Here is a 10,000-nt window from a genome sequence, read left to right on the forward strand (position 1 = left end):
TGGAAAATGTATCATTAATCGAATGTCAAATCCCAAACCTACCAATTATCTACGATGGTGAAGATGGGTTCATTTTAATAACAAGTAGAAAAATAACGGAATTTGGCTGTTACATGTACAGAAGAATTGTCATTGACTTTAATCTTTCTTCGTGGCTGAGTCATATGGTCAATAGCATGCAAGTATCCTGGACCAGGTTTCGAAATCCGGCCAGTCTTTGAGGGATTTCATACGAACCTTTCAAAATATTTGAAGCTAACTTAATCACAACTATATCAGGATAATGTAAGGTTAATTGGTGGGACGTAAGTGATCAATTAATTATATGCATATTAGTTATGTCATTCATAGTTAGACGATGGGACATCGAAATGAATAAAAAATGATCTTACTTTAACATCTTCCTTTTTCTTTCAGAACATTTTTTTTTCCGTAACAAAATAAATTATAGTTTCTGGTAACCAACCTTATTTAGTTATTTGCTAAATGGAGTTTTAAGAACTGGAAAATTTCTCTTTGGATTAGAGGCTTTTCTACATAGCTGGTGATAATGTGCCCGGACAAATGATATATGACATCAAATACGGATCATTAGCCGAATAAAATAGATAAATTTACAAATTACAATACCTCGAAAGAAAAAACCAACATGTTTTAGACATATTAATTTCATCTTTGTAATTGTGTCACTTGTAACTAGCATTTCTTAAAAAAATACTTTTTACCATATTTGCGATAAAATATTTTAGTTACTGTTTGTTTTCGTTTGGAGTGATTTTGTAAAAACACATTTCTGCAGTTTGCAATTTTTCTTCCGAATAGCACAGGTTTCACGAGGAAAGTAAATATATTAAATCATATAGTGTGTGTAATAGGTATCCATCTAACTTTTTTGAAAAACTTTCAGATCAGTTTTCAGATAATTTTTTTTTCTTTTTTTTCCTTGAGGTAGCAGTAGTCTATGTTCCAAAAAAAAAAAAAAAAAAAAAAACTAATTGTATATGTTTATACCATTTACTTTTTATCTATTTTTTTTTTCAAATAAATTAACATACCATATACAGCAAGTATCTATATACACAAATATAAAAGATTTCTTATAGATATTTTACTTTACTTTTAATGACACAGTAAGCTTGTTATATATTTTCAACCTATTGCTGGGTAAAATGTCTTTCTACATCGTATGATTTTTATATGATCCACTTAGGGTATTTTATTATACATGTTATTAGGATTATTATTTCTGAAGGAGAGGCATTTGGCAATTCCTTACACGATTTATACATTCAATGAGAAAAACATTTACTTTGTTCACCTGTTAATTGGTTGTTCTACTTTTACTTAACATATTTCTAAATTTAGGTTTTGAAGCAACTCTCATATGGGTTTAACATACATACAAAAATAAACATTTAATTTATTTTCTAATTCCTTAAACGGGTCACAGAAATTATCGTCTCTTACGTTCAGAACTCTGAAGCATTTCTTTTGCGCCTAATGATTCATCCACAATAGATTATTTCGTATATCCGTCCTGTTAAAAAGCGGATGTGGTGGCCGACGTGGTAACATCCCTGACTGGGGTTTGGGAGAGCCAATAGGTCTATCTACTGAGTCACCAGCAGCCATTGCCTAGCCCTCCTAGATCCTTGCTAGAGTGGAGAGGGGGCTTGGGCGCTGATCAAAGGTATATATGGTCAGTGTCTAGGGCATTGTCTTTCCCGATATGGCAATGTCACTGTCCATTGCCTCTGGTAATCATGAGCGGGCTTTAAACCTTTTAATAGCCGTGTGTTCTGGCATTTAGGACCTGTACATGTTTTTGCTTCAAACCTGTGGAAAGAGGGGAATTTTATCAATTTCCTTATGGTATCAACAATATAGTTGTAGAAAGGAGTAGCTGAGTAAGATACATAATGACAATTTTCTAAAGGAAACATGACTTATTTTAAAACATATAAAATACAGGGCTAACTGCCTTCTATATCTTTCTCATTGAATATTATGCTGCCTTATAATACACATTGACTTAACCTATGCCTCCTTTTGCATTTAGCAGGGATTCTCTCTCAATTGGCTGATGCGCTCCACGCCATTACCGAAAGATTGTTTGTTCCTTGATGTTTGCTTTATTCGTTACCAATGGAAACACTTGGCACGTGTAGTACTTTTCATTTAGGATTGAAAAATTATTAATGACAGACTTTTGATCATCATCATTATCATCATAATCTCCTCCTACGCTTATTAACACAAAGGGACCGAAGAGGATTCATTGACTAAATTCACCAAAGGATAGCCTTCCCTTGTGATGTGCAGTGCCTATCTAAGGCAAGTGACCCCTGCCGGTCAATACTAATTCTAGTTATATCATCTGCCAGGCATCAGGAGTAAAAGCCGAAAAGACATCTTGTCCATCACCTTAAACCCAATCCGTCCCCCTACTGCCAGTGACTTCATCGAGATTTAGGGAATAAGGGGGCACTTCCTCAACACGCAAAGTTCACGTTATTCCACCAAGCTGTTCATCCGCTTATATTTCCGTTGGCAAACAGGGTTTGCTAAGATATACCGCCTTTTCCGGTTTGGATGCATGTCTACTTTTACCTGAACTTCCCAGTTTTCCTTGACAATTTCTTTAAAATCATTGAATAACAAAATCCCCAATACAGTGCATTTGTCCTTATGCTGCAACCATTCAACTGGCCATTAATTTCCATGTTTCCAGTTCCCCAGTCCAATAACAAGTTTTATTACGATTTAACTGTCCGGTAGCTTGCTCATATTCAGAGTCAATACTGTATTGACTCTGTTCAAATTGTTCTACTGTATGACACACTTCCTGTATGCTCTCAGTTGTTCTATGAAACCCCGAACCGTCATCTGCAAACTCTATGACAGAAAACTGGAATGCATTCAGGGGTTCTATGCGTCGAGTGCTTACAATTTGTTTCATCGTTCTACACAGTGATTCTTGGAATAAAACATTTGCTATCATTACCATAGAGCAGCCCTTCAGTATCGATCGCTTATCGGGAAAATTGTCACTAATGATTTCATTTATAAAAATTGCGTTTTGACACCCGTCATTTAGCATTCTTATTTTTATAATGAAATCATCTCTAAGACCCATTCGTGATAGTCTTAAACGGGAAATTTGGATTTACTCTGTCAAAGGCCTTGCTGGATCCAGTCCAGATTGACCATAGCTCCGTTTAAATGATTTTCATTAACATAATACAAGAAATCACGGATTAGTTTTTAGTTTATTATATATCTTCCTTTCACCGAGCAAAATTGTTATCGAGATGCAACTTTGTGTAACCTGTGTCATTTGTTTCTGTTGACAGTAGAGAAATATTCGAAATTTTGTTAAGCAAAAAAACAAGTCCCTCCTTTGAAAATAGTTGGCATTTTCAGTAGTTATTATCTTAAGTTGTATCTGTGTGCTGAGCTCATTTAAACCACAAATATTTATTGATGGCACCGCTTGAGCCACCAGAAGAAAGAAAAATATATCTAGTTAGTTTAGGATAGGAGTCTCGACCCAACCGTCGAGGTGAACGGACAGTAGTTCCAGAGCTCCGTTATTTCAGCTTGTTTTGGAACTTTGGATGTTTTGCTGTGGCCTCTTGTCTACTATGAAGCTGATGATTATGTAGGAAGTGTGGTCATCGGCGAAATTACGTAAAAACTGTAGACTTAATCTTCCAAAGTGAAAATTTAACATCAACGCCCTCCTGGGTTTTGGGAAGATTAGTCGTTGTACCCTGGGGCTGGGCCTCAGGGTTCCCTATCTAGACGTGTGGCTGTAAAGCCTTTCATTTAAAGGGAATTATTCCCTAAAAACTATAATAAGACTGTGTTTGAACCAATGGAAAAATGGCTTCTGCTTTAAGAAGAGTGAATTCTATTGGGTTAGTGTTCTTGAACACAAAGCCAACGCAAGAGGATGTAAGTGCGGCATTGTTTGTACATGTTGGTATTCGCCTTCAAGATCTTCAAGTAGTCCAGTTTCTACGAGAATAGATAATTGTCAAGTTAGCTGAAAAGGCGGTTTATGATCGTGTTGTCAAAGACTTTGAAGGGAAATATGTCACAGGTAATAGTGTTTCTTTGAAAGTAACAAACGAAAGCTCAATGTTTACCTTTGTTTCTATTAGAGACTGTCCAGAGGAGATGGAGGATGAGGTTTTAACGAATATTCTTCGACAGTATGGTAGAGTGGAGGGCCTAAGACGCAATGTTTATAACCAGGGTCCTTTTAAAGGTGCTTTAAGTGGTATACGTACCGCCAAAATGTATGTCAAAAAGAATATTCCATCGAAAATTACTGTGAATGGTTTTCAAATTCAGTTGCTATATAGTGGTCAAAAGAGAACGTGTTTCAAGTGTGGTTCAGAATCTCATGAAGCAAGAGAATGCGAGACAAGTAGATATGAAAGATCAAATGTATTCGATACTCAAGATTTTCCTGCCTTAATACCAGTAGAAAGTAAAGTGTTTAATCAGCCTAGCAGCAGTAATGAGGATGGTCATAATGCTTCCTTGAACACCGGAATTACAGATGAGCTACACGACTTAGTGGGTAAAGACAACAGGAATTTAACAATGAGTAGTATCAGTGAGGAATTACCAGACGGGGACGAACACGGAAATCCGCAGACTCAAGTGAAAGAAACACAGTTGAACGAAACTAGCGAACCAGGGATAAAGGTAATGACAGTAGTAGCAGAGGTACACAAGGCTATGACGGATGGTTCTCAACCGGAAGAGGTAAGGAGAGGAGTAGTTGATATAACGGCTAATAAAAGGTTACTAACGAATGTCTCGACCATGAAATGTAAACATTCTGAATTTCATGGTAAAGATAGTGCTGAAATTCAAAATAATAGTGTAGAAAGGGAAAGTATTTCTAATGTTATGGACGATGAGGATGGAATTGTTATGAATCCATTGTTAAATTATTCTCAGTTATCTAATATCCTTGATGATTTAGAGAATATGCAGTATGACACCGAACAAGCCATAACCCCCAACAGTGAGCCTGGGTTATGTAAACATAAACATAACGAGGACCATACCAATGACAGTGAGGAAAAATGTCCTAAACTTGCTAGAATAAGCAAATAAATTCAACTTTATTTTTTTTTCTAATGGCTCTAATAGTGGCATCAATAAATATTTGTGGTTTAAATGAGCTCAACAAACAAATACAACTTAAGATGTTAGCTTCTCAATATAAGATTGATGTATTGTTTATTCAAGAACATAATATTAGAGATAGGAATAAGATAAGATATCATGAGGAAAGTTTTGAAGTACTGCTGAATATGCCAACTATTTTTAAAGGAGGCACTTGTTTTTTATTTAATAAAATGTCTAATATTTTTGTAATGTCAACGGAAAAAGATGAAACGGGTAGTATATTATCTGCAAGAATCCAACATAATGGCAGTCATTTTTTCTTGTTGAATGTATATGCACCGTCAGGATCTTCTAAAAAGAAGGAAAGAGAGAGTTTGTTTTCTGATAACATCTTATATTACTTGAGGCAAAATACTTCAAATTTAATTCTAGGTGGCGATTTTAATTGTGTACTCTCAGGAAGAGATGTGAGTACGGGGAACGAAAGATGTGTATCCAAAGCGCTCAAGTCTCTGGTAAAACAACTGGCTCTGAAAGACGTATGGTTTTCGAAACACAATATACCCTCGTATACCTATTATCGAGCTGATTATGGTTCCAGAATTGACCGTATATATGTAAGTGACCTGTATAGTAACATAAAACAGTGTCAAAATATTCCATTATCTATGACAGATCATAACATGCTATTAACCCACTTTTTTTATAGACAAACAGTGTAGAATGGGGAGGGGATATTGGAAATTGAATACGTCGTTACTGAATAGAGATGATTTTGACGAGAACTTCAAGAAGTTTTGGGATTATTTGAAAAGGGAAAAAAGAAAATATCCCAATATTATGGAGTGGTGGGATATTTTTGTGAAACCTAAAGTAAGATATTTTTTTGTTAGATTGTCCAAACAAGCTAACCAAGAGAAATATGGTACATTAATTTTTTTACAAAGCCACTTAGAAGTCTTAGCTAACAAGGCTTCGATTGGTAATATCGATTTTGAACAAATGAAAATCCTTAAAGATCGAATAAAGTCTATAAAAGATGAAATAAGTGAAGGTGTAAAAATTAGGTTAAAAACAGAAGAAAGGTTAAATGGAGAGCGACTGTCTGCTCATCTATTAGGGAAAGAGAAATCAAGAGGAAGAAAAAATATTATTAAAGAATTGCGTTTTGGAGAATGGTGTAACACTGCATAACACTGACGCTATTGTTCACCATGTAAAGCAGTATTATAAAGCTCTATTCTCTAAGGTACATACAGACTCGAGGTTACAAGACCATTTTCTTATGTCTATTGACAGCACCATAAACGAGGAAGACAACGAAGTGTTATGTAGTGTTGTAACTTCCAAAGAGGTATTTAACGCTTTAAAATCTATGAACAAAGGTAAAACACCAGGGGAGGATGGGCTTCCGTTAGAGTTTTACTTAAAAACATGGATTATCAAACCTGAGTTTACGGAAGTGGTGAAGTATGCTTGAAACGTAAATTTTCAATTGGGGCAGAGTCAAAAGAAAGGTATCATAAAACTCGTTCACAAAGGAGGGGACATGCTATCTTTGAAGAACTGGAGGCCTATTGCATTGCTAAATACTGACTATAAATGTATTTCAAGAATACTGGCAAACAGAATGGCGAATGTTTTAAATAAGGTTGGATCAGAGGAACAATTTTGTTCGGTGAAAGGGAGATCAATAATAAACTGTAATACACTAATCCGTGATATCATATATTATGTTAATGAAAATAATTTAAACGGAGCTCTGGTCAATCTGGACTGGAGTAAGGCCTTCGACAGGGTAAATCTAGATTTTATGTTTAAGACTTTATCACGAATGGGTTTCAGAGCCGATTTTGTTATGAAAATAAGAATGCTATATGACGGGAGCCTAAGTGCAGTTCGTATGAATGGAATCATTAGTGACTATTTTCCTGTTGAACGATCGATACGCCAGGGCTGTCCTATGTCAATGATAGCATATGTTTTGTTCCAAGAATCACTGTATAGAACTATGAAGCAAAATGAAAGTGTTCAACCAATAGAACTCCCAAATGCATTCCAGTGTTCTGTCATAGGGTTTGCGGATGACAGTTCGGTGTTTGTTAGAACAGCTGAGAGCATACAGGAAGTGTTCCATACAATAGGAAAATTTGAGCAAGCTACAGGGGCAGAACTAAATCGTGAAAAAACTTGTGTTATGGGACTGGGTAATTGGAAACATCGAAATGAATGGCCAGTTGAATGGTTGCAACATAAGAACAAATGCACTGTATTAGAGATGTTGCTATGCAATGATTATGAAGAAATGGTTAAAGGAAACTGGGATGAACTCATTAGCAAAGTTCAGGTAAGAGTAAACATGCTCTCAAACAGATTTGTGTCTATGTATCAAAAAGCTGTCATTATTAATTCCTTAATCTTAAGTAAAGTGTGGTACATGTGCCACGTGTTTCCCTTAGTAAAGAGCAAAGCAAAACTCCTAGAACAAGCAATCTTTCGGTACCTGTGGTGTGGAACGTATCAGCCTATTAAGAGAGAATCCCTTTATCTTCCAAAAGCGAAATAGTATTACAAGGCAGCAGCTATTTTAACGAGCACATATTTGAAGATGATTCATTCAGAAAGTTATGGAAGGCAGCTAGCCCTTTATTTTACACGTATTAGAATAAGTTATATGTTTCCTTTGGAAAATTGTCATGATGTATCATACTCGGGTACTCCTTTCTACAATTATATTGTTGATACCCTAAGGAAATTGATAAAAACTCCCAACTTTCCACATGTTAAAAGTAAAAATATTTACAGGTCTATAATGCCAGAACATATGCCTATTGTATTGGGGAGATATCCACTCTTTAACTGGAAGGATATATGGAATAATCTATCGTGTAAATATGTTGATTCGTACCAGAGAAGTTTGATGTACAGATTTTTGTATGAATCATTAGCCACAAAAGAAAGGCTTAGAGTACTAAATATAAGAAATGATAATTTCTGTAAAAAATATATGGAAGTAGAAAATCATTTACATGTTGTATATTTTTGTATGTATGTTAAACCCATATGGGAGTGGTTTCAAACCTTAATTTTAGAAATATGTATATTAAAAGTAGAACAACCAATAAAATTTTTGATGATGGACTACACATGTAAAACCAAGAAACGGGTAAACACAATAAATGTTCTTCTCATTGAATATATAAATTGTGTATGGTATAGCAGGGATGACAATGTATCTCCTTCAGAAAGAATTTCCTTATTAAGATGTAGAATAAAATACACCAAGTGGGTCCTATCAAAATCATACGATATAGAGAAACATTTTACCCGCCAATATGTTGAAAATATTTAACAAGTCTACTGTGTCATTAGAGGTAAAAACTTTGTACTTTGTAGTTTAAAGCAATGAGAGTCAATGTTTTTTTTTTTGTATTATTTAAAATATTGTAAAATATATATTGTAAAAGTGTCATATCTGTGTATATAGATACTTGCTGTATATACTATGTAAATTTACTTAATAAAAAAAAAATCTTTTTGTGCTTATGCCTCTAGGAAAAAAAAAAAGTTAGTTTAGGATAAATTTTTTTCCCACTACGATTGATATGGTGGTCCTCGGTATGTTCATGTTTACCTGATGCAGACGTTTATGGCTAGCTCGTTGTCATTTTGCACATCCTGTAAATCATCAAGGTTATTACATAATTGAAAACAATTTAACAGCAGATTCATAACACTTCCACGTTTAACATTAGAAATCGTTTCCCTATCTACATTAGTATTTTGATTTGCAATGCAACCTTTGCCATATGAATCATAATTTTCTCATTTCATCTCCCGGCATTTGTAAGAACCTTCTCTTAGCAGTTATATCCAACTCTTCTCTTCTCACCTCCTCTGGTTGATATTTTTCCATCCTGACCTTTCCTTCTACAGTCATTGCCATACTACCTGGCTCGCTAGTTTCCTTCAACTGTGTTTCTTTCCCTTGCGTGTAAGGCTTTCGTCACGCCTGAAAATTCCTTACCATTACTGTTCATAGTTTTGTCTGAATGTTGTCTGTTAAATTGCTTCATCTTAGTCAATACTAAATTCCTATTATCTTTAACCCCCCCCCCCCACATCAAGTCATGTCGCTCATCTGGAATTTCGGTGTTCAAAGAAACTTTAGGGAAATCATAATTACTGCTACTAGACAGGGTTTCCCCTGGACATTAGACAAATTAAATGAAGGGTAGGCATGAGATGAAGTGCTTTTGGTAAACAAAATGAGATAATGAAAATTAAAATGCCAAATTCTGGATACGGGAGCAAACTAAACCCGAGGATATTCTAACAACATGTAAGAAAAAGAAATGAATTTGGGTAGGACTTATAATGAGAATGACAGATAATATAAGGACATTAAGAATAACAGAATAGGTTCCCAGTGATGATAAAAGAAGCAGGGGAAGGAAAGGAGACGATGAATTGACGAACTAAGAAAGTTTGTGGTTGTGGACTGGCGTAAAAAGACCACTAACAGACGCAAGAGAAAGGATATGTATGAGGCCTTTGTTGTGCAGTGGGCTATTAATGGACTTTGCTGCTACTGCTGTTTTATATATATATATATATATATATATATATATATATATATATATATATATATATATATATACATATATATATATATATATATATATATATATATATATATATATATATATATATATATATATGATAAACTTTTCACATTTGAACGTGTCTTTCATATTCAAATAAGCCATATCTTTTACTGTTGTTTCAAGTTTCCTACATCAGGGTTCGATTGCCGACCAGTCAGAAGGTATTGTCTCTGAGTGGTTCC

The sequence above is a fragment of the Palaemon carinicauda genome, chromosome 30 (assembly GCF_036898095.1).
Source record: "Palaemon carinicauda isolate YSFRI2023 chromosome 30, ASM3689809v2, whole genome shotgun sequence".
Classification (NCBI taxonomy): Eukaryota; Metazoa; Arthropoda; class Malacostraca; order Decapoda; family Palaemonidae; genus Palaemon; species Palaemon carinicauda.